The sequence below is a fragment of the Bos javanicus genome, chromosome 3, assembly GCF_032452875.1.
Source record: "Bos javanicus breed banteng chromosome 3, ARS-OSU_banteng_1.0, whole genome shotgun sequence".
Lineage (NCBI taxonomy): Eukaryota > Metazoa > Chordata > Mammalia > Artiodactyla > Bovidae > Bos > Bos javanicus.
In genome coordinates, this window is record NC_083870.1 from 37004867 (window position 1) to 37031803 (window position 26937).

Below are 26937 nucleotides of genomic sequence, written 5' to 3' on the forward strand. Positions count from 1 at the left end.
CCCAGAATCCTTGAAGGACAGGCTTGGTGACCTGTAGTTACACACCATCCTCAGTGGTCATGATGCTCCAAGTTTGAGAGCTGTGCTTTGAGGTTTGTTTCATTGCATATATTTCCACACCAGGATAAAAAGCAACAACAACAAAAACAAACCCCTGCTGATTCAGAAATTCTTTTCATCACTCTGATGCTCTTATTCATAGTACGTACAGCTTTTATCATTTCTCATTTTGTTCTTTGTGTTTTGACATTTGCAAAATGTAAGACATAATCATTGTCCTCAAGTAGCTTATGGTATAGTTGAGAGATGAGTGTCAAATACATTGAACAATTGCATAAAAATCTCAAACTTAAGTTTTGATATCAACATTAAGTATAGTGTAAAACAAGTTTGGAAAGATTTGGGAAAGTGGATTGGCTGTATAACTTGAGTAGGAGCAGAGAAGGTGGAAAAGGGTATGGAGGAGCACTGAGGCAGGAGTAAGGACCTGAGTAAAGGAACAGAGATGGGTTTGAAAATGGAATGTTGAGAGAAGCTGAAAGAGCCAGGATTTAGATCTTTCATGTAAAAAAAAAATAAATAAATAAAAGAAAGTAGTGGGAGATAACACATAGCATTATCTCTAATGATTCTTCATAATTTTACAAAATACAAAGAAAAGTCAGGATTTTATTTAGTAGATTATAAAGAACCAATAAAAACTCTTTAGAAATTGAAGAAATAAAAACTGAAGTCAAGAAGGTTATGTCAGTTTAGTAAACCACCAAGAACTTTCAGATGTACAAGCTGGATTCAGAAAAGGCAGAGAAAGTTCACTTCCTGTTAAATGACGCTGGAGGCATCCTGCACTTCGGCACATCACTATCCTTATTACTTAGTGAACATCTGAGCCATCTGCTGAATTGCAAGCTCTGTGAAGTTCTGTGACTCTATCTTGTTCCTTGCATAGTTGACTCTCAACAAAGTCTGTTCAGTAGTTGAATGAAGAGATCACAGGTTAGCCCGATCTAAATAGTAGGTTCTCTCTCTATAACTCAAAGATCCAGGGCCAACCCACTGCCATTTTAAAAGGAGCCAAAGAATTAAGAAAATCATCTTGTTGCTCAATAATATTTGGTTTTTAACAACAACTGTGTCTAGGAATTAAATAAAATAAATGGATTAAAAAATAAGAGCAAACAACATTAAAGCTGAATGACAGTTTTCTCTTCTACTTGGTATATGTCCTTCCCAGGGAATATAGGAAACCACCGATGCAATGGATGGGAATCTCTAGGATAACCAGTCTGAGTCAAGTGAAAGTTGTTCAGTCGTGTCCAACTGTTGGTGACCCCATGGACTATACAGTCCTTGGAATTCTCCAGGCCAGGATACTGGAGTGGGTAGACTTTCCCTTCTCCAGGGGATCTTCTTAACCCAGGGATTGAACCAGAGTCTCCTGCATTGCAGGCAAATTCTTTACCAACTGAGCTTTCAGGGAAGCCCAAAAGTCTTAGAATTTGACATAAAATCTGAAAAGATATATTTTTTAAAGTGTTTGGAAGAATAGGCTTTATAGTGATATAGACAGGATGTACTGATTAAACACCACCAAATGATCTTGACCAAATTACTTTCTTAAGCCTCAGTATCTTTACAATGTTAATTAAGACATTTTGGTAGAATGAGTCTATTGGAACTGAGTTAAAAGTTCATATTATTTAAGGGGCTACCTATTTTAACTGGAAATAAAGGAAGCAAACCTGGGTATCAAATAGAAAACAACTTGCTTTTACAGGATTGAGGCTATTTAAGGCAATAAGGATATTCAGTATATGCCTGTAGATGGAAGGGAAATGATCCTGCAGGGAAATGGAGACTGCTGTTTTGATGATGGAAAATAAGAGAATCTAATTGAATACTGTTTACTGAACATTTTATTTGGGCCAGGCAAAATTTACACACTACTATTTCATGTGCAAAGCATTGTAGTTCTTTCAGTTCCACCTAGAGAAAGTAGAGCAAATTAATTGAGATAGTTATGTCTATGCTATGTAAACCCCATTTATAATCTTCATTTGTAAAACAAATGTAATAATACTTGCTCTACCGATAGCCTTGAGCTTGTTGGGGAATTCAGAATAAAAATGAGGTAATTTGTTTGAAACTGGTCTGTACCCTGTGAAGAAAATAAAAGGTATGATTATTTAAAGGCTGGTAGCTACATGCTTCAACAAGTGAACGAATTTGTGCTTAAAAAACAAATCAATCAAACTGGTTGTTACTTGTAGACAAAATAATTGTTGATTTGACAATCTCTCACTTTTCAACTTGTTGTCATGGTGTCACGTTGACTGACAAAAAAAAAAATAGTGATTCCTTCTGCTCTACAGTTTCCAGATTCTATAAAACATTAAATAAAGAGATCTGAAAACACAGAACAGTTTCAAAGTCGCTACTCAGGGTTTAGTTAGAAGATAAACTTTAGATCATACCTTTGGTGTGCCCTGAATAAACTGATATTGAATATGCCCCCTGCTGTTTGTCTTTGAGAGATGTCCTAATTCAGTCTCTGCTTCTGACCTTCTGGACAGATTTAGAATAGAAATAACCATTGGGACTGGCCAAAAGGTGAACAATGGTGTTTTCTTTGGTTCTCAAGTATGATACAATGTTATAATTTTAAATTCATTAAAATATTACTTATGCCAGCCTTTCCCAGTTTCACCATCAGTTTATTGAAAGAACTGGGACTATAATCCAGGTCTCCTGAAGCCAAATTAAACATCCACCACCCACAATTTCTCACCCTCAACTGCGTTGCTCTGTAAAATACACGGTATTCACTTCTGTTCCACTGTGCTGGGAAGGTGCAATAGATCATAGCTACTCTGTATATTGCCTGTTCTCATTTGGGTTTCCCTGGTAATCCAGGGAAAGGGGTTTTCAGTGGTAAGGAATCCACCTACCAATGCAGAAGATCTATCCCTGGGTCGGGAAGATCCCTGGAGAAGGAATGGCAACCTACTCCAGTATTCCTGCCTGGGAAATCCCATAGACAGAGGAGCCTGGAGGGCTATAGCCCATAAGGTTGCAAGGAGTTTGACATGACTGAGTGACCAAACAACAGCAACATGTTATCTTTAATCTGCCTTCCCTTTTGCTTGAATCTTATTTGAAAACAGCATGTCAGGTCTCTGTAACTCTCAATCATCTCACAGGCATTTTGTCTAGATAAATTTGCTTGAAGGTAGCTTGTAACTTCCGGAGAAGGCAATGGCACCCCACTCCAGTACTCTTGCCTGGAAAATCCCATGGACGGAGGAGCCTGGTAGGCTGAAGTCCATGGGGTCGCTAAGAGTCGGACACGACTGAGCGGCTTCACTTTCACTTTTCACTTTCATGCATTGGAGAAGGAAATGGCAACCCACTCCAGTGTTCTTGCCTGGAGAATCCCAGTAACGGGGAAGCCTGGTGGGCTGCCGTCTATGGGGTCACACAGAGTTGGACACGACTGAAGTGACTTAGCATAGCATAGCTTGTAACTCCACACTTCTCAACATACTGGGGGACTCATGCATTCAGTCTGCCTACTGTGACATAGTTTGAGTTCATCCTCATCCACCAGTAAGTCCTCTGACAAGATCCCAAGAATATTCCTTATTACATCAGACAAGGGCTTCCCTGGTGGCTCAGATGGTAAAGAGTCTGCCTGCAATGCAGGAGACCCAGATTTGCTCCTTGGATTGATAAGATCCTTCTCCCTGGAGAAGGGAATGGCTACCCCCTCCAGTATTCTTGCCTGGAGAATTCCATGAACAGATGAGCCTGGCAGGCTACAGTCCATGGGTCACAAAGTGTCAGATAAAAGGAAGGTAGGTCTCCTGTAGGCCTACCTAATGATGGGAAGGCTGCGCACTCATTTTAAAACCTGTTTCTGGGGCAGTTTTTCTGAATGGATGAATTACTTCACAGCCAAAAGAGCTTATTATCTTTAAAGCAACATTTCCTGAGGTAATCAGGATGGACCTGGTCTTTCTTTGTCTTTGTTAACAGAAGGAAGGATGAGCCTAATTTAAACATTGTAGTAGTGGTCTGTAGACCCACATAGCTAAACAAAACAAAATAAAACTAACAAACCTTGCTGTAGTCTATGGTTCTCGGTATGCTTTTGTGTGGACCGGGCAGCAAAACCAAGTCCACACAAAGTACAGGGGATTTAAATGGATTGTCTAAAGCTGCATGGCTAGTATATAGGGAAACCACACCTTCTGCCTCAAAAACTCTTTCCAACATGTTTCAGTGCTTCTGGCAAAGCTTCCACTGGACACCTCACCAGAATCTGCCTCCTTGCTTCTTCCATCTAATTTTGCATGACTCTTAACTTCATTTCTTGACAATTCTCCTAAGTATATGCATCTTATCATGTTTTATCCATCAAGTATTTTTTAATGATGCCCATATATCTACACAGCTTACCATTTCACATTGATTAAATTGTTTGCCACTTTTTAAGGGATTCTTTTCAGAGTACTCAATGAAAAAGTATTAAATGTATGTGCCTTGTGTTAGATACTCCATGCCTGGGTTTAGGAACACTTTTCAGAGAATTCATGTTCACAACTTAAGTGTATTTTTCAATATTGTGCTTAGGATGAAATAGAAGCTTTTGGTACAGTCCTGGGCAACCTAGAGACTCCAGAGTTGACAATGGCCAGAATATAGAATGAAAAGTAAAATTATTTTCCTGCTCAGTGTGTATACTTAGGAGAATTGTTGTTTCGCTTTGTGGAGATTACAGTTTTGTGGGGAAGATAGACATTGAATATGTGATTATTGTGTGAGCTTCACAAAAGGGCAACCATAGGGAGCATTTTACATTGTGTTTGGCTCACATATTCTGAAAGGGTTCATATTTCCTCTTTGTAAGTGCAATGATATACATACTTCATAGGTATTCACTTGTGTTCTACTGTGCTGGAAAGGTGCGATAGATCATAGCTACTCTGTATATTGCCTGTTCTCATGGATGCTAATTTATATATTATTGTTTTAAATCACAATTTCTCTTTCACTGAGGAGAAGAATGATTTGGGGAAATTATATGAATTCACTACGCCTGGTTAAATTCCCAGCTTTGCCCATTACCAGCTGTGTGGTCTTGGACTAGTTACTTAACCTGTCAGACTCCGTTTCTCCACATGTAAATTTATGTTGGGATTGAAAATCACTTCATTTTGCCATGAGGGTTATGTGAAATACTGCATATGAGAATTCTTTTCTATATAACTACAGATATTAATTGCTTTATAGCCAGTTTCAGAATATTTCAAAGATGGTGACAGAGTGTGTATACATTTCTCAATGTTTTCTCTGATCTCTTGTTATTTGTCCATATAAACATATATTCCATGCCTGTCATGGCAAACAGAATGTGGGAAGCATATTTAAACTACAATGTTAGGCAGAGATTAAATAGCAAAAAGAATGACTTCCAAGGAAGTGAGACTAAAAACCCTGAAAACAATTGTGTTTAACATTAAATAAAATATGGGAAAATTTATACTAAATATGTACCTGTCGATCCATTAGTGAGAAAATGGATAAGAGGTTGAGAAAGTAAATATCCCTTTGAAGTCCTGGATGGATCTAATACAGAGTCAGGATTCTGAGAAATTGGAAGGAAAGAAACCTCTGAGACCAACTTCATAAATAGGCTGCAGCTCTTGAGCTAGGCTCTTCTTGTCCTAAGCACTTTAAGATTTGAGTGTTATTTGACCAAATGAACTGACAAATCAGATGCTTAGTGTGGTGTGGCTGTGATGAAGACAAATGTCCACTGAAACACATGGGACTTCAAACAAAAGTAAGGGACTACAGAATTAATCCAATATATCACCTCTCTCCCATATGTCAGATTTAAAGATTTAGTCTTTTGGAAACTTAAAGACATGAGAGGCTGATGAATTAATCCAATGCACCATCACAGGGTCCCTTGGTATCTACCTGCAAATTCTGTGATTTAAAAAATATAGGGAACACGTTTAGTCATGTTAGAGTGTTTATGAATTATCCAAATTTCCCTTTAGCTCATTTATTGTGAGCTCTCCATAAAAGATAAGGACACAGGCTAAATCAACAGCAGCATTAAACAGGTATCATATTTCTTCTTAAAATAAAAATAGGCAAAACTCTATTTCCATGTTATAAATAAATTCAACACATTATTTCTCCTATTCATTTCAGTTATATAATCATAATGTGTTCATAGAATGAAAATGAGAGTTTTACTTTTTTTCTCTTTTATCTAGTGGCTCTGCCTGTCAAAGGAGGACCACATGGGAGTAGAAAGTATGATGTCATGTTTGTATCTATATATTTTTATTTACTTCTTATAAGGCTGCTATGTATGAATTGCTATTGCTTTTGAATATAATTTTTCATTAAATAGTCTCTGTATTGGCATTGCCTTTTTTGGGAATTGGAATGAAAACTGACCTTTTCCAGTCCTGTGGCCACTGCTGAGTTTTCCAAATTTGCTGACATATTGACAGCAGCATTTTCACAGCATCATCTTTTAGGATTTGAAATAGCTCAAATGGAATTCCATCACTTCCACTAGCTTTGTTCATAGTGATGCTTCCTAACGCCCACTTCACATCTCAGGATGTCTGGCTCTAGGTGAGTGATCACACCATTGTGGTTATCTGGATCATGGAGATCTCTTTTGTATAATTCTTCTGCTTCTGTTAGGTCCATACCATTTCTGTCCTTTATTGAGCCCAATTTGCATGAAATGTTCCCTTGGTATCTCTAATTTTCTTCAAGAGATCTCTAGTCTTTCCCATTCTGTTGTTTTACTCTATTTCTTTGCATTGATCACTGGGGAAAGCTTTCTTATCTCTCCTTCTATTTTTTGGAACTCTGCATTCAAATGGGTATATCTTTCCTTTTCTCTTTTGCCTTTCACTTCTCTTCTTTTCTCAGCTATTTGTAAGGCCTCCTCAGACAACCATTTTGCCTTTTTGCATTTCTTTTCTTGAGGATGGTCTTGATCACTGCCTCCTGTACAATGCCATGAACCTCCGTCCATAGTTCTTCAGGCACTCTGTCTGTCAGATCTAATCCCTTGAATCTATTTGTCACTTCCACTGTATAACTGTAAGGGATTTGATTTAGGTCATACCTGAATGGTCTAGTGGTTTTCCCTACTTTCTTCAATTCCAGTCTGAATTTGGCAATAAGGAGTTCATGATCTGACCCATAGTCAGTTCCTGGACTTGTTTTTACTGATGGTATAGAGCTTCTCCATCTTTGGCTGCAAAGAATATAATCAATCTGATTTTGGTGCTGACCATCTGGTGTTGTCCATGTGTAGTCTTCTCTTATCTTGTTGGAAGAGGGTGTTTGCTGTGACCAGTATGTTCTCTTGGCAAACTCTGTTAGCCTTTGACCTATTTCTTATTATTCCAAGTCCAAATTTGCCTGTTACTTCAGGTATCTCTTGACGTCCTACTTTTGCATTCCAGTCCCCTATAATGAAAAGGATATCTTTTTTGGGTGTTAGTTCTAGAAGTTCTTGTAGGTCTTCATAGAACCATTCAACTTCAGCTTCTTCAGCAATACTGGTTGAGGCATAGACTTGGATTACTGTGATATTGAATGGTTTGCCTTGGAAAGGAATATAGATCATTCTGTTGATTTTGAGATTGCACCCAAGTACTGCATTTTCTACTCTTTTGCTGACTGTGAGGGCTACTCCATTTCTTCTAAGGGATTCTTGCCCACAGTAGTAGATACAATGGTCATCTGAGTTAAATTCACCCATTCCAGTCCATTTTAGTTCACTGATTCCTAGAATGTCAATGTTCACTCTTGCCATCTCCTGTTTGACCACTTCCAGTTTTCCATGATTCATGGGCCTAACATTCCAGGTTCCTATGCAATATTTTTCTTTACAGCATAGAACTTTACTTCTATCACCAGTCACATCCATAACTGGGTGTCGTTTTTGCTTTGGCTCCATGTCTTCATTCTTTCTGGAGTTATTTCTCCACTCTTGTCCAATAGCATATTGGGCACGTACCGACCTGGGGATTTCATCTTTCAATGTCCTATCTTTTTGCCTTTTCATACTGTTCATGGGGTTCTCAAAGCAAGAATACTGAAGTGATTTGCCGTTCCCTTCTCCAGTGGACCACGTTTTGTCAGAACTCTCCACCAAGACCAGTCTGTCTTGGGTGGCCCTACATGGCATGGCTCATAGTTTCGTTTAGTTAGACCTGGCTGTGGTCCATGTGATCAGTTGGATTAGTTTTCTGTGATTGTTGTTTTCATTCTGTTGGCCCTCTGATGGATAAGGATAAGAGACTTATGGAAGCTTCCTGATGGTACAGACTGACTGAGGGGGAAATTGTGTCTTGTTCTGATGGGTGGGGCCATGCTCAGTAAATTTAATCCAATTTTCTGTTCATGGGTGGGGCTGTGTTCCCTCCCTGTTGTTTGACCTGAGAAAAGGTCAGTTTTCATTCTAATCCCAAAGAAAGTCAATGCCAAAGAATGTTCAAACTACCACACAATTGCACTCATCTCAGACTCTAGCAGAGTAATGCTCAAAATTATCCAAGCCAGGCTTCAACAGTAAGTGAACCTGGAACTTCCAGATGTTCAAGCTGTTAGAAAAGGCAGAAGAACTGGAGTTCACATTGCCACTATCCATTGGATCATTGAAAAAGCACAAGAGTTCCAGAAAAACATCTACTTCTGCTTTAGTGACTACACCAAAGCCTTTGACTGTGTGGATCACAACAAACTATGGAAAATTCTTCAAGAGATGGGAATACCAGACCACCTGACCTGCCTCCTGAGAAATCTATATGCAAGTCAAGAAGCAACAGTTAGAACTGGACATGGAACAGCACACTGGTTCCAAATTGGGAAAGGAGTACATCTAGGCTGTATACTCTCACCCTGCCTATTTAACTTATAGGCAGAGTACATCATGGAAAATGCCAAGCTGGATGAAGTACAAGCTGGAATCAAGATTACCGGGAGAAATATCAATAACCTCAGATGGCAGCACCCTTATGAAAGTGAAGAAGAACTAAAAAGCCTCTTGATGAAAGTGAAATAGGAGAGTGAAAAGTTGGCTTAAAACTCAACATTCAGAAAGCTAAGATCATGGCTTCTGGTCCCATCACTTCATGGCAAATAGATGGAGAAATAATGGAAACAGTGAGAGACTTTATTTTTGGGGGCTCCAAAATCACTGCAGATGGTGACTGCAGCCATGAAGTTAAAAGATGCTTACTGCTTGGAAGAAAAGCTATGACCAACCTAGACAGCATCTTAAAAAGCAGAGACATTACCTTGCCAACAAAAGTCCATCTAGTCAAAGCTATGGTTTTTCCAGTAGTCATGTATGAGAGCTGGACTATAAAGACAGCTGTGCACCAAAGAATGGATGCTTTTGAACTGTGGTATTGCAGAAAACTGTTGAGAGCCGCTTGGACTGTAAGGAGGTCCAACCTGTCAATCCTAAAGGAAATCAGTCCTGGATATTCATTGGAAGGACTGATGTTGAAGCTCAAACTCCAATACTTTGGCCACCTGATGCAAAGAACTGACTCATTGGGAAATATCCTGAAGCTGAGAAAGATTGCATGTGGAATGAAGGTGACTACAGAGGATGGGATTGTTGGATGGCATCCCCAACTCGATGGACATGAGTTTGATTAAGCTCCAGGAGTTGGGATGGACAGGGAAGCCTGGCATGCTGCAGTCCATGGGGTTGCAAAGAGTTGAACATGCCTGAGCTGATCTGAACTGTCCTGTTTTTAATCTGTCAGCCAGGAGACCATAATAACTGATATCAAAAAAGGTTTAAATCTTTTGATTCACACTTATTTGAATTTAACAATTCAGATAAGAGAAAAACCCATCTACCTTTTCTCAGACTTGAGACACTGATGGGATATGAGATGTTACATAGTCATGAGACAGTTGATCTGAATAATAAGTAAAAACCAAAAAGCTTACAACATTTTGGCTTGAATAATAGATCATTGGGTACTTAGAAAAGAAAGGATCTTGATGATATAGTTGGGCAGGACTGTAAAAAATATGTTTATGATATATAATTCCCCCAAAAGTGAGAGGAGAGCTACCTTTCTTCATACATATAATCTTAAGATCCATCATTTGCTTTAATTTAGACCTAAAATTACAAAAGCAAGCTATGCCTGATGTTGGAAAAGGCAACTATTTCCACTAATAAAAAAAAAAAAAAAATCACTTGGCTTGACAATTTTGCAAACACACATTTGAGAACAAAGGTTATTGGTACCCTTAGTACTATAATGACAGCATAAATCCTTAGATAATGTACACTGCAGTGCATATATATGTGTGTGTATATATATATTTATCCCCAAACTTCTGAGATGCCTGGTTTTGGGTGACAGTGCTATGCTTTTCAGGGTCAAGGGGCAGTGGTGCCTGTCACAAAGAACAGCAGGTGGTCATGCTATTGGTGTATCTCCACTTTAGCTTTTGACAGTTGTTTGAGTTCACAGTTGAACTACAGCACAAAAGGAACACCAGGTTTACTCTCACTTAACATATTTGAAGGGTGTATTGAGGTAAATTACTGTCCCTGTGAAAATGGCCTAATGCCTTCTGGAGTTACCTTTCAAAGGGTGGGAGTTCAGTGGCCTGAGGGATTGAGTGGAAACCACATTGGTTTTAGTGGTAAGAGGTATTTGTCAAGAAATAAAGGAGACTGGAGGAGGATTGATGTAAATCCCTCATCCAGACCTGAAAGTGCCATTAAAATTCTTAACTGGCAATCACAGGGGGAGAAAACAGAACTTTCTGATATTCTTTTGGGGTAATGTAAGGTAAATGTTGCTTTAATAAAGGACAGTTGGAAATGGATGAGGTTGCATAAACCCATGAGAAGTTTTATTTGTTTTACTTTATGTTTGGACAGCTGTCCAATTCCTCTTGAAAATGCTTAAGAACTATGTCCCATGCCTCAAAATACTTTGGTTTTAATGGATATCTCCACATACATTAGAAATAAGGACATTTCTTTTGCCTGTTAATAAATAGCTTTTTATTAAGAAATAGAGATTCCATGTTATCTTTAATTCATATTAATATTAACTAGAATATTTTAGGAAGTACATTAATATCTGGGTCCTAATTACCTGTGGAATAATGTCATACAGGCTCAACACAGGCACTCAATAAATAAGAGGTTTTTGTTAATTTAAGTTTTTATTTGATAAAAATATCAATATAATTTCCTTCATTTTTAATATATTTCAAACTTTTTGAAATTTTTTAACATAATAGCTCATTTTTTTTTTTAATTTAGAAGCAGACAGTTTTTTCAATATGGTCTTGAATGCTGTATGTCCTTCGAAGCACTTTTTTCTTTTCTTTTGCAAAATATTTAGTGTTCTAAAAGTATATCTGGTTCTTGTATCAAACTGCATGATGTCCCATAAGTAGCAGAAAGGAAATTTTTTTAAGATTTATGAGTTTACTTCCTTTTTTTTTTTGCCAAGTACCTAATCTTCCTTTAAAAATTGCTTGATTGTTCTCTGCAAAGTTGGCTAAAGTTCCTTCCTGATGCATTATTTTCACCATCTGAGTAGTGAGTGTAATAGATCAGAAACTATGAGATTCAACCAATCTAAAATTTTTCATCAAAAAGCTACTATGTGCAAGTTAATCAGTGTTGGGACAGACATGCTGCTGCTGCTGCTAAGTCGCTTCAGTTGTGTCCGACTCTGTGCGACCCCATAGACGGCAGCCCACCAGGCGCCCCTGTCCCTGGGATTCTCTAGGCAAGAACACTGGAGTGGGTTGCCATTTCCTTCTCCAATGCATGAAAGTGAAAAGTGAAAGTGAAGTCCCTCAGTTGTGTCCGACTCTTCGCGACCCCATGGACTGCAGCCTACCAGGCTCCTCCGTCCATGGGATTTTCCAGGCAAGAGTACTGGAGTGGGGCGCCATTGCCTTCTCCGTGGGACAGACATAGAAGGTTCTATTTTATACCCAAGAACACAATTAAAGTCTTACATGTAATTAAGTGCTGAATAGAGTGATTAAGAGTATAGACACTACAGGATCTTAGGGAATGCTGCTGCTGCTGCTGCTGCTGCTAAGTCGCCTCAGTCGTGTCCGACTCTGTGCGACCCCATAGACGGCAGCCCACCAGGCTCCCCGTCCCTGGGATTCTCCAGGCAAGAACACTGGAGTGGGTTTCCATTTCCTTCTCCCTCAGGGAATGGAAACACTGCAAATATCCATGACCAGAGTCATTTACTCGAAATTAGTAACCATCCTGCTTATTTACAATTTTTCAAAATTCTAAATAATGTAGTCAAATTTGTGACTAGATGCAAAAGCCTACATAAGCACTAGGTGTTCACATGAAAATAGTAGACTAAATAGTAGGTTGCCCTGATCCAGCTGTGATATTGAAAATGTCACTTTTGCTGTTATGTATTATCGCCTCTGAGTTCTTTTATATGTAAAACCCAAAGGTCACCTGACACAGCATTAGGCAATTACTACGTCTTTCATTGTGCAAGTCAATGGCTGTTAAGTACACATCATTACAGTGCAAGAATGTGCTATTCTTTTCCTCTTACACCCAGGGCACTTCCTTGGTGATATGAAAGATTCTGCAGAGGTAGAGAAATAAAGTTAGTAGGAATAATCACACAGTTGCCTGCTGTGAAGAAGAGTGAGCTTTATTTACAGCACAGCATTTTGATTTGGTTTTAAGAGAATTGTATCATCGAAAAATTATACATAATAGACTTGGCAGAAACATAAGCTGGTGGTCAGGCCTGATTATATTAAATAAGTAATGTTGCCAAGGTATTGCTTACTCAGAATTATAACAGATGTCCACAGGACAGTAATCTTCACAGATCTCAACTGCTTCTTAAATGCTAAGATTTTTTGAACTCCAAGTATCCTGTGGCTCCATGACAAAAGATGTTATGCTAACTAAGATCTAAGTCTTCTGATCTAAGATAAGGCAGAGCCTGAAAGGAAGTCATGTAGTGAATTGATCCTTTGATTGAAATATTTTCATAATACATTTTGGAGGAATATTTAGACTGTAGTTATAGATCAAGGCAGGGCTTCCTAGGTGGCTCAGTGGTAAAAAAATCTGTGTGCTAACTCTAAGACGTTCGATCCCTGCATGGGGAAGATCCCCTGGAGAAGGAAATGGCAACCCACTCCAATATTGTCGCCTGGAAAATCTTACGGACCTAGCAGCCTGGTGGGCTTCAGTCCATGGGGTCACAAATAGTGGGACATAACTGGGCAATTGAGCACGCACACTCATAGATCAAGGCAGAAAATAGTTGAAGAATAATGTCTTAAGCCAGGAAGTCAGACCTTAAGAAAAAATTCACTGATAACAGAGAATTAATATATAACATCATTGGCACTGTTAGGGTTAAATTTGCCATTTTTTTCCCAGAATAATATGTTTACAGCTTAATATAATTGCTTAATATAATCGTTAAGGGTCAGACATGACTGAGCAACTGAACTGAACTGAACTGATAATTGCTTTTAAAGAACTGGTTGTTATTAGTGGGTATAGCCCATGGACAGGGAAGCATGGTGTGCTGCAGTCCATGGGGTTGCAAAGAGTAGGACATGACTGAACGAATGAATTGTTAGCACATGGGCCTTAATTCTTGCAGATAAATTGATTTCAAAAAATTACTTGTTTGCTTGTCTTTTTCTCCATATTTCAAAAAGCAAGGAATGTCACTTATTATCTCTACTACCGGTATCTGAAACAATTTCTGGCCCATGAATATGCTCAGAAAACATTGTGTGATGGTACCAAACAAAGATATTTCCAATAGGGATTTTATCAAAAACAAGAACATTTAGAAAAACAAAAGGAACAAAAAATTGGAGACTAAAGTTTTAAGGGAATTTGGTCATCAGGAAAAACAAGGCCTGACAACTCCATTTTTAATTAAACTGGAAATGTAAAGTAAAGTAACAGTGACAGAGGGTAACATGGTAATTCTTTTCTTTTCTTTATACAGCAGTGAGTAGTTTTTGAAGACCCACTCAAGTATGATATAGGCTTCATTTTGGATTAATTATCTGAGCAGCTTCTACCAGATTTGCATATATACTTAGACTCTAGGAAATCATTTTACCATGTGTCAAAACTTTCTAAACTTGAGAGGACAGTAATAATAAAAATAAATTCAAACCATTGAGGAGAACTCTTTTATAAGAAAAAATGTAGCCAAGAGTGGGAAGTTGATGTTACTATATATGAGAAGGTGTCTTCAACATAATTATTCAAATGGAAAAAGAATTTATTAAATTTTTGTTGAAAATTTTCACTTGAAGATCTCAGTGGTAAGTATTGTTGGAATGACGGTTTAATCTATTAGGCTGTGCATGTTGCTAAGTCGCTTCAGTCATGCCCGATTCTTCATGACCCTATGGACTCTAGCCGGCCAGACTCTTCTGCCCATGGAATTATCCTGGCAAGAATACTGGAGTGGGTTGCTATTTCCTCCTCCAGGGGATCTTCCTGACCCAGGGATAGAACCTGTTTCTCCTATGTCTCCTGCATTGGCAGTCAGGTTTTTACCACCAGCGCCACCTGGGAAGCCCCAGTCTATTATTAGGCTGCAATTCAATTCAATGATCAAAGTATATTTGCATCTCTAAATTGGAACAGGTAATTTTCATTTTCAGATCTTATCTGTAGTATATATATAAAGATGCAACATGGAGCATTTAAAAGGTAAATATATTTTGAGGGAGTGGTGACATATTTTTTCTACAAAAAACTCTGCCGTTTAACAAAACAACTGACTCTTTTAGAAGGTATTTGTATGTTCATGAAGGCATCATTGCCTATTATGTAGCTGTATTATAAATATTTCAGATGAGAAACATGTAGAAAGAATATATTGCTCAGGTTCACACGAGTAGTAAATGGCAAAGATTTGAATTGTGGCATCTGGTTTACACCCAAAATACCTTTTTTTCTTGTTAAAAATACTTTGAATATTATTTACATTAAAAAAAAAAAGAAAAACTAAAGTTCAGTTTGATGACCAGCATCCCAACCCCAGTCTACCTTTCCTTGATTCTCCTCAAAGGCTACAACTTTTCAGTTTGGTGCATATTCTTCCAGGTCTTTTGCTGTGCATTTGCATATATACATATGTACTCCTGGAGAATAAATAGTCTCATATACTTTATAACTTTAATATGTAAGTGAGGTAACACTGTTTTGTCATTTTGAAACAATTTTTAACTCAACCATATGTCTAAGAGACACTTCCATGTTAACATATTTAGTTCTACCTCTTCCTTCCAAAATGATACATACCATCGTGCAGTATGACCATATATCTTCTTTTATTTTAATCATTTCTTTCTTAATCCACAATAAGATTATTTTCATTTGGGGAAGGAAGGATGCATATGTAACAACTTGATTTCTATTATATTTCTCTACGATATTAGAGTGCCACCACAAAAATTTGAATCATAGCTATATTTGAGCTAGAAAGCTGATCTTGTGGAAAAACTCAGGGCAAGTTGTTAGAACTAGGTTTCTTATTTTGAAGTAATATATTTATAACACTGTGTCTTAATGTTCTTATCTGTAACTGGATACTGATATTACCTGCTTGGCTATATGTCTATATCTATAGTTTTATTTTCAAAAGTATAAATTATTTTATAAATAATAAGTGATAATCTTATTAAATCAGTTCAACATGCATTTATTGGATATTTGCTCTGTGACAGATACTGATGTAGGCATTCTAGAAAGTAAAATAAATACCTTTTAAAAGAGCATGTGATATAGTAAAAGAAAAAGTTGCAAATATAAAAATTCTGAAAAAGGAATATGTGATCTGAGTTGTAGGAAAGATGCCAAGTTCAACTGAATGATAAGAGGAAAAGCACTTCAACTAAAGGGTCTATGAGATGCTTCTTGAGAGGGATAAAATACATAGTAGAAATTTGAGAGACACATTATTTGGAGTATAAGAGGAAGAGAGGAACAGATTGTCCCAAATTTCCTCTTATGTAAAATGCGACTTGGATGCTTTGTTCAGATTGGTGTTCTAGAGCTAGTGAGTGTTTTAGGCATGAGGCTTTTTCAAGAGCATTATTAAGATATCAAAAAGCCCTTGTTTAGTGTCAGAATTGTATTGGAAAATCAAACATGCAATCATAATAAAGTGTCACTTTAAGGAATCTTCAGATAAACAAAAATCAGTTCTGATTCAGAGCTCCAGCAAATGTGAGACATGCCAAAATGCAGAATATAGGAATTCTGGAAGATGGATGAGAGCCAGTGCCTGCAAAGACCAGAATTCTGCATTAGGTGTCTCTTTATAGGATGTTTAGATCTTCACCATAAAAGGAGGAATTTTAAGAGGAATGAGAACATATCAAGCCAAAGCTGTGAATTGGAAAAATTCAGATATTGTCCTTAGGCAGGGAGCATGATTTGGGATGTGTTTTGGGGTGATGGATGAGAAAGAAAGACAGAATATGGTACAGAGGGTGAAGACATTAACAATGTTGATTAGAGCACATTGTGACTTTGAATGCTAAAGTAAGGCTCTGATTTTAATGACATATGGTGAAGCATTAAAGCTGTTATTCCAAGGAGTAACACATCCTTAAAACTCTATACTTAAAAGATAAATCTTGCAGGACTGTGAGTAGATTACGGGAGGGACAATGGGAGAAATAGTTATGGGAATATCTTAATAAACCAAGAAACAGTTCTATGGTCTTAGGTAAGAATAGTGGAGTGGAAAAAGAGGACTGGACATATTTGAAAGACACTATAGAAATTGACTTCTTGAGATGATTTTTTCAGCTGACTTTATATGAATGTGAGGGAAAGAAAAGAGTCAAAGTCACTAATAAGATCCATGGTGCTCAGAGGGGGAATCACAACAACAGAGTAGGAGGACATGGATCTCACCTTCCTGCCCTCCCCCTCCAAACCAACACTTCAAAATTACATCTACAAGTGGAATAATTCTCACAGGAAACTACTGGAAACTGGCATAAGAACTCCTACATAGCCTAAGGCTGCAAGAAAGATCCCCACGTAACTGGGTAGGATGGAAAGAACAGCACTGGGTTGGGACCTGTGCCCCTGGGAGGGGACTAAGAAAAAAAAGGGAGAGTGCATGGGCAGACACTTGTTCTGGAGAGTGAGTGGGTTGAACCATAGACTGAGTGTCCCAGTCCTGGGGTCCTTCACAAAGGAGACAAGTCCCCTTGGCTGCTTGGAGAACTGCTGGGACAACTAGAAAGCCTGGAGAGGCCTAGACTTCACTTATGAAAAATGTGTGGGTACTGGCTTGCCATCAGACAGGGCAGAGAGAAGTCTGCTCTAGTGACCGCTGCCTCACAGTACCCCCAATCTGAGCTGAGCAAACACCCTGGCCCCATTCGCTTTACACCACAGTTTGGCACTGGATCTAATGACCTGGCGGCCTGCAATGTGGTCCACGAGAAGTGGAGGTGGCCAACGTTGGTTAAAACGTTACTCAAAAAAAGCCACAGAAGCAACTCAGACTTATAATGACAGTACAGCCACTTGAACTCACGTGACCAGCAGACTGCAACCCCCAGTCCCAGCCAAGCAAATGCTTCATCCCCATTGACCCCATACCACAATTTTGCACTAGGTTTGGAAAGACAATAACAGTGGAAAGAAGGCGATCTTGAGCTATGTCTGAGCATAGCCACATAGGCAACAAATTGAACCTATGTAAGGACACAAGCCACACTTGCTTCAACACTTCCCTTTTTTCAGGCAAAGGTGCCAGTGTGGGGAGAAGGAAAAACACACACTAAGAGAACAGAACCAGCTTGAGCCCAATCTTCATGGCATCCACTCCAGCAACTCTGGAGCAGATTCCAAACCCTCACAGGGCAGGGACTCCCACTAAACAGAGAGGAACTCTCACTTACATCTTGTGTAGACTGTAGCTCCTTCAATGCTAGCCACACTCCCTATCAAGGCGATAGTGGACAGCCCACCCTGAGGAAAAATGTTGCTGGCATCCACATCAAATACAGCCCTCACATCAGACACTGGGCACACACAGTCTACATAGGGATTGGTGGCATTGTTCAGTTGCATGGTCATGTATGAGTTTTTGTGATCTCATGGGCTGTAGCATGCCAGGCTTCCCTGCCCCTCACTATCTCTCAAAGTTTACCCAAGTTCATGTCCATTGATGCTCCCACATAAAAACATCCTTTAATACCACAACAGATAACTGTTTCATCTAAATTCATAGAGAAATAAAAAGTTAAATAAAATGAAAATTTAGGGGATGGCCCTAAGATGGCAGAGGAATAGGACGGGGAGACCACTTTCTCCCCCACGAATTCATCAAAAGATCATTTGGATGCTGAGCAACTTCCACAGAAGAACTGAACACTGGCGGAAGACACCAGGCACCCAGAAAGGCAGCCCATTCTCTTTGAAAGGAGGTAGGACAAAATATAAAAGACAAAAAGAGAGACAAGAGCTAGGGATGGAGACCCGTCCTGGGGAGGCGGGGGGGGGAGGGTCATGAAGGAGGAGATGTTTCTTCTCCAAAGAGCAGAAAACCCTCTCACTGATGGGTCTGTGGGGAGTTTAGGAATCTCAGAGGGCAACATAACAGAGGAAAAACAAAAAAACAAAAAACACCCACAGAAAATAGGCCTAACCATAACTCCCAGCAGAGAAGTAGCCCAGAAGCTTACATCTGCCACAAGCAAGCAGGGGCTGAACAGGGAGGCACGGGCTGCATTACTTAGGGTAAGGACGGGGCCCGAATGCCCTGAGAACAATCTGAGGGAGCTAACATGAGATAGCAACCCAAACTGTAGGATAGCCAGAGAGAGAGAAAAAAAAGAGAGAGAGAGAGAGAGAAACTTTCCCATGAAAAGCTCTAAGCTAAGGTGCAGCCTGGCCCACTCACAGAACAAAGGATTGAGCCAATGCCAAAGGAAAGCCAGCCAGCTGTGGACTGGCCCCTGCCCCCAATGGAGGCAGAGAGACAGGCAGGTGACAGCCAGAGCTGGAAGGCAAGGGGAAATCTCGGCTCCAGAGATGTCATTCTCCACCAAACTATGAGCAGGTTCCCAGTTGCTAACCAAGTCTTCCTGGGATCCTGGATGGTTGACATCTGCCAGGAGGGTTGTAGCCTGAGATCAGCTTGCAGGGGAAATGTATGACACACCTGAGATGGTGCTCTCGTGGCACACCTGGGAAACTGAGTGGCTGGGACCAGGGAGGTGATTAAGATGCATGGTCCACCTGGGACAGTGCACTCGCCAAGCACCTGGTCACCTGAGCTGCTCGGACCTGGGAAGGGCACAAAACCCACACCCAACCAAGTCTGTGCCTTTGTGAAGTACCTGAGAACTGGAACCTGAGTAGCTTAGACCTGGGAAGTGCACAAAATGCAGGACCTACTTTTGACACCACCCTTACAGAGCAATCTGGAGCCTGAGCAGTGTAGAGTGGGAAAGCACATGCCACTGTGAGCTGGGGCAACCCCAGTGTGGTCCATACACTGCAAGCACTTCCCACACATGCCAGTGACATTTGTTTGCAGTGTTCCTCCCTCCCCACAACACAACTGAACAAATGAGCCTAAATAAGTGACCACCTTCACCCCCTTGTGTCAGGGCAGAAATTAGACACTGAAGAGACTTGCAAACAGAGGAAGCCAAAATAAACAAGGAAGAAGGTACTGTTCTGGAAGGGGCAGGTACAACGGATTAAACCCTGTAGTTAACATTGACTAAGCATTGCAGATGGTGATTGCAGCCATGAAATTAAAAGACACTTACTCCTTGAAAGGAAAGTTATGACCAACCTAGATAGCATATTCAAAAGCAGAGACATTACTTTATCAACAAAGGTCCGTCTAGTCAAGGCTATGGTTTTTCCAGTGGTCATGTATGGATGTGAGACTTGGACTGTGAAGAAAGCTGAGTGCCGGAGAATTGATGCTTTTGAACTGTGGTGTTGGAGAAGACTCTTGAGAGTCCCTTGGACTGTAAGGAGATCCAACCAGTGCATCCTAAAGGAGATCAGTCCTGGGTGTTCATTGGAAGGACTGATGCTGAAGCTGAAACTCCAGTACTTTGTCCACCTCATGCGAAGAGCTGACTCATTGGAATAGACCCTGATGCTGGGAGGGATTGGGGGCAGGAGGAGAAGGGGACGACAGAGGATGAGATGGTTGGATGGCATCACCAACTTGATGCACATGAGTTTGGGTGAACTCTGGGGGTTGGTGATGGACAGGGAGGCCTGTCATTCTGCGATTAATGGGGTCACAAAGAGTCAGACACGACTGAGTGACTGAACTGAACTGAAGCATTAGAAGGGGCCTATAGACCTTGAGAAGAAGTATAAGCTGTAACAAGGAACTATCTGAAACTGAACTGACCCCACATTGCCCTCAACAGCTCCAGAGAAATTTTTAGATAAATTTTTACTATTATATTTTAATTTTTTTAAATTTTTTATTTTAAGTTCTTTATTACTCCTTTAATTTTCACTTTTATAACCTACTGTTACCTTGAAAAAAAGAGACAATATTTTTAAAGCAAATTTCATATACATATATTTTATAATTTTTGTGATTGATTTTGATTTGTATTTTTAATACTGTAGTTTTGAGAGTTTAACCTCTACACTAGATTTTTAATCTTTGCTTTGTGGTATTTGTTATCCACTTTGTACCTTTAAGAATCTAATCTTAAAAAAAAAAAAAAAGAATCTAATCTTCAGTACCCATTTTTACTTAGGGGTGCAATTACTGATTTGATTGCTCTCTCCCCTTTTGAGTCTCCCTTTTCTCCCCCAGGTCACCTCCATCTCCTCCGTCCCCCTTCTCCTCTCTACTTAACTCTGTGAATCTCTCTGGGTATTCTGGGCTGTGGAGAACATTTGCTGCTGCTAAGTCACTTCAGTCGTGTCCGACTCTGGGCAAACCCAGAGATGGCAGCCCACCAGGCTCCCCTTCCCTGGGATTCTCCAGGCAAAAACACTGGAGTGGGTTGCCATTTCCTTCTCCAATACATGAAAGTGAGAAATGAAAGTGAAGCGGCTCAGTCATGTCTGACTCTTAGCGACCCCATGGACTGTAGCCTGCGAGACTCCTCTGTCCATGGGATTTTCCAGGCAAGAGTACTGGAGTGGGGTGCCACTGCCTTCTCCAGTGGAGAACATTTAGGGAACTGATAACTGGCTAGATTGGTCTCTTCCTTATTGATTCCCCCTCTTCTCCTCCTAGTCACCTCTATCTCCCTCCTCTCTCTTCTCTTCTCTATATAACTCCATGAACCTCTCTGGATGTTCCAGATTGTGGACAGCACATAGGGAATTGATTACTGGCTAGATTGCTCTCCCCCTCCTTTTGATTCCCTCTCTTCTTCTCTTGGTCACCTCTATCTCCCTCCGCCTTCTTCTCTTCTCCATGTAACTCTGTGAAACTCCCTGAGTGTCCCTCATTGTGGATAATAATTTCACCACCAACCTAGATGTTTTATCATTTGTGCTGTATGGATGGAGAAGTCTTGAGGCTACTGAAAGAAAAAGACTGAAAGCCAGAGGCAGGAGGCTTAAATCCAAAATGAGAACACCAGAAAACTCCTGACTCCAGGAACATTAATCAACAAGAGCTCATCCAAAAGCCTTGATACCTACACTGAAACCAAGCTCCACCCAAGAGCCAACAAATTCCCGAGCAAGACAAACCACACTAATTCTCCAGCAACACAGGAACACAGCCCTGAGCATTAAAATACAGGCTGCCCAAAGTCACACCAAACCCACAGACACCCCAAAACTCACTATTGCACACTTCATTGCACTCCAGAGAGAAGACATCCAGCTCCACCCAACAGAACACAGACACAAGCTTTCCAAACCAGGAAACCTTGACAAGCCACTCATCCAACCCCACCCACAGGGAGCAACCTCCACAATAAAGAGGAACCACAAACTTCCAACCTACAGAAAGGGCACCCCAAACACAGCAATCTAAACAAAATGAAAAGGCAGAGAAATATTCAGCAGGTAAAAGAGCATGATAAATGCCCACCAAAACAAATAAAAGAGGAGGAGATATGGAGTTTACCTGAAAAAGAATTCAGAATAATGATAGTAAAGATGATCCAAAATCTTGAAAACAAAATGGAGTTACAGATAAATAGACTAGAGACAAGGATTGAAAAGATGCAAGAAATGTTTAACAAGGACCTAGAAGAAACAAAGAAGAGTCAATCAATAATGAATAATGCAATAACTAAGGTCAAAAGCACTCTGGAGGGAACCAACAGTAGAATAACTGAGGCAGAAGATAGGATAAATGAGGTGGAAGATAGAATGGTGGAAATAAATGAAGCAGAAATGAAAAAAGAAAAAAGAATGAAAAGCAATGAGGACAACCTCAGAGATCTCTGGGACAATGTTAAATGCCCCAACATTCGAATCATAGGAGTCCCAGAAGAAGACAAAAAGAAAAGGCATGAGAAAATACTTAAGGAGATAATAATTGAAAATGGGGAAGGAAATAGCCATCCAAGTCCAAAAAACCCAGAGAGTCCTCAACAGGATAAACCCAAGGCAGAACACCCCAAGACACATATTAATCAAATTAATGAAGATCAAACACAAAGAACAAATATTAAAATCTGCAAGAGAAAAGCAACAAATAACATACAAGGGGATTCCCATAAAGATAACAGCTGATTTCTTCAGGCCAGAAGGGAATGGTAGGACATACTAAAAGTGATGAAATAGAAAAACCTACAACCCAGATTACTGTACCCAGCAAGAATCTCATTCAAATATGAAGGAGAAATCAAAGCTTTACAAACAAGCAAAAGCTGACAGAATTCAGCACCACCAAACCATCTCTTCAACAAATGCTAGAGGATCTTCTCTAGATAGGAAACACAGAAAATGTTTATAAACTCAAACCCAAAACAACAAAGTAAATGGTAATGGGATCATACTTATCAATACTTACATTAAATGTAAATGGGTTGAATGCCTCAACCAAAAGAAAAAGTCTGGCTGAATGGATACAAAAACAAGACCCCTATATATGTTGTCTACAAGAGACCCACCTAAAAACAAGGGACATATACAGACTGAAAGTGAAGGGCTGTAAAAAGATATTTCAAGTAAATGGAGAACAAAAGAAAGCAGGAGTAGCAATACTCATGTCAGATAAAATAGACTTTGAAATAAAAGCTGTGAAAAGAAGGACACTACATAATGATCAAAGGATCAACCCAAGAAGAAGATATAACAATTATAAATACATATGCATCCAACATAGGAGCACCACAATATGTAAGGCAAATATTAACAAGTATGAAAGGGGAAATTAACAGTAACACAGTAATAGTGGGAGACTTTAATACCCCACTCACACCTATGGATAGATCAACCAAACAGAAAATTAGCAAGGAAACACAAACTTTAAATGATACAATGGACCAATTAGACCTGGTTGATATCTATAGGACATTTCACCCCAAAACAATGCATTTCACCTTTTTCTCAAAGGCATACAGAAGGAACCTTCTCCAGGATAGATCACATCCTGGGCCATAAATTCAGCCTTGGTAAATTCAAATAGTCAATCATTTCAAGCATCTTTTCTGATCACAATGCCATTAAGATTAGATATCAACTACAGGGGGGAAAAAAACTATTAAAAATACAAACATATGGAAGCTAAACAACACGCTTCTGAATAACCAACAAATCACAGAACAAATCAAAACATGGATCGTAACAAATGAAAATGGAAACATGACAACCCAAAACCTATGGGATTCAGTAAAAGCAGCGCTAAGGGGAAGGTTCATAGCAATACAAATTTACCTCAAGAAATAAAGAAAAATCAAATAAATAACCTAACTGTACACTTAGCAAGTAAAAAAAGAAGAAATTAAGAACCCCAGGGTTAGTAGAAGGAAAGAAATCATAAAAATTAGGGCAGAAATAAATGAAAAAGGAACAAAGGATACAATAGCAAAAATCAACAAAGCTAAAAGATGAATCTTGACGAGATAAATAAAATAGACAAACCATTAGCCAGACTCATCAAGAAATAAAAGGAAGAAGAATCAAATCAGCAAAATCAGAAATGAAAATGGAGAAATCACAACAGACAACACAGAAATACAAAGAAATGATAAGAGACTACTATAAGCATCTATTTGACAATAAATGGACAACTTGGAAGAAATGGGACAAATTCTTAGAAAAGTATAACCTTCCAAAACTGAACCAGGAAAAAATAGAAGATCTTGATGGACCCATCACATGCACAAAATAGAAACTGTAATAAAAAATTTTTCAACAAACAAAAGTCCAGGACCAGATGGCTTCACAGGTGAATTCTACCAAAAATTTATAGAAGAGCTAACACCTATTCTACTCAAACTCTTCCAGAAATTTGCAGAGGAAGGTAAACTTCCAAACTCATTATATGAGGCCGCCATCACACTAATACCAAAACCAGACAAAGATGCCACAAAAAAGAAAACTACAGGCCAATATCACTGATGAACATAGATGGAAAAATCCTTAACAAAATTCTAGCAAACAGAATCCAACAACATGTTAAAAGATCATACACCATGACCAAGTGGGCATTACCCCAGGGATGCAAGGATTCTTCAATATTTGCAAATCAAATGTGATACACCACATTAACAAATTGAAAGATAAAAACCATATTATTATCTCAATAGATGCAGAGAAAACCTTTGACAAAATTCAACATCCATTTATGATAAAAACCCTCCAGAAAGCAAGAATAGAAGGAACATACCTCAACATAATAAAAGCCATATATGATAAAACTACAGCAAACATTATCCTCAATGGTGAAAAATTGAAAGCATTTCCCCTAAAGTCAGGAACAAGACAAGGGTGCCTACTCTCACTACTACTGTTCAACATAGTTTTGGAAGTTTTAGTCATAGCAATCAGAGAAGAAAAAGGAATAAAAGTAATCCAGATTGGAAAAGAAGAAGTAAAACTCTCACTGTTTGCAGATGACATGATCGTGTACATAGGAAACCCTAAAGACACCACCAGAAAATTACTAGAGCTAGTCAATGAATACAGTAAAGTTGCAAGATATAAAGTTAACATACAGAAATTTCTTGCATTCCTATACGCTAACAAGAAAACAGAAAGAAAAATTAAGGAAACAATTCCATTCACCATTGCAACGAAAAGAATAAAATACTTAGGAATAAATCTACCTAAAGAAACAAAAGACCTATAGATAGAAAACTATAAAATACTGATGAAAGAAATCAAAGATGAAACAAATAGATGGATAAATATACCAAGTTCATGGATCAGAAGAATCAATATAGTGAAAATGAGTATACTACCCAAAGCAATCAGTAGATTCAATGCAATCCCTATCAAGCTACCAACAGTATTTTTCAGAGAACTAGAACAAATAATTTCACAGTTTGTATGGAAATACAAAAAAACCTTGAATAGCCAAAGCAATCTTGAGACAGAAGGATGGAACTGGAGAAATCAACCTGCCTGACTTCAGACTATACTACAAAGCTACAGTCATCAAGACAGTATGGTACTGACACAAAGACAGAAATGTAGATCAATGGAACAAAATAGAAAGCCCAGAGATAAGTCCACACACCTATGGACACCTTATCTTTGACAAAGGAGGCAAAAATATACAATGGAGAAAATACAATCTCTTTAGCAAGTAGTGCTGGGAAAACTGGTTAACCATTGTAAAAGAATGAAAGTAGATCACTTTCTAACACCATACACAAAAATAAACTCAAAATGTATTAAAGACCTACATGTAAGACCAGAAACTATAAAACTCCTAGAGGAAAACATAGACAAAACACTGACATAAATCACAGCAGGATCCTCTATAACCCTCCTCCCAGAGTAATGGAAATAAAAGCAGAAAAAAAAAAAAAAAGTGAGAGAGCCCTAATTAAACTTAAAAGCTTTTGCACAATGAACTAAACTATAAACTATAAGCAAGGTGAAAAGACATCCTTCAAAACTGGAGAAAATAATAGAACATGAAGCAACTGACAAAGAATTAATCTCAAAAATATACAAGCAGCTCATGCAGCTCAATTCCAGAAAAATAAGTGACCCAATAAAAAAATGGGCCAAAGAACTAAACAGACATTTCTCCAAGGAAGACATACAGATGGCTAACAAACACATGAAAACATGCTCAACATCACTCATCAGAGAAATGCAAATCAAAACCACAATGATGTACCATGTCACACCCTTCAGAATGGCTGTTATCAAAAAGTCTACAAACAGTAAATGCTGGAGAGGGTGCAGACGAAAGGCAACCCTCTTACACTGTTGGTGGGAATGTAAACTAGTACAGCCATTATGGAGAACAGTGTGGAGATTCCTTAAAAAACTGGAAATAGAACTGCCATATGACCCAGCAATCCCACTGCTGGGCATACACACCAAGGAAACCAGAATTGAAAGAGGCATGTGTACCTCAGTGTTCATAGCAGCACTGTTTACAATAGCTAGGACATGGAAGCAACCTAGATGTCTATCAGCAGATGAATCGATAAGAAAGCTGTGGTACATATACACAATGCAATATTACTCAGTTATTTAAAAAGAATGCATTTGAATCAGTTCTAAGGAGGTGGATGAAACTGGAGCTTATTATACAGAGTGAAGTAAGTCAGAAAGAAAAACACCAGTACAGCATACTAATGTATATATATGCTTTTAGAAAGATGATAATGATGATCCTATATGTGAAACAGTAAAAGAGACACAGAGGTAAAGAATAGACTTTTGGATTCTGT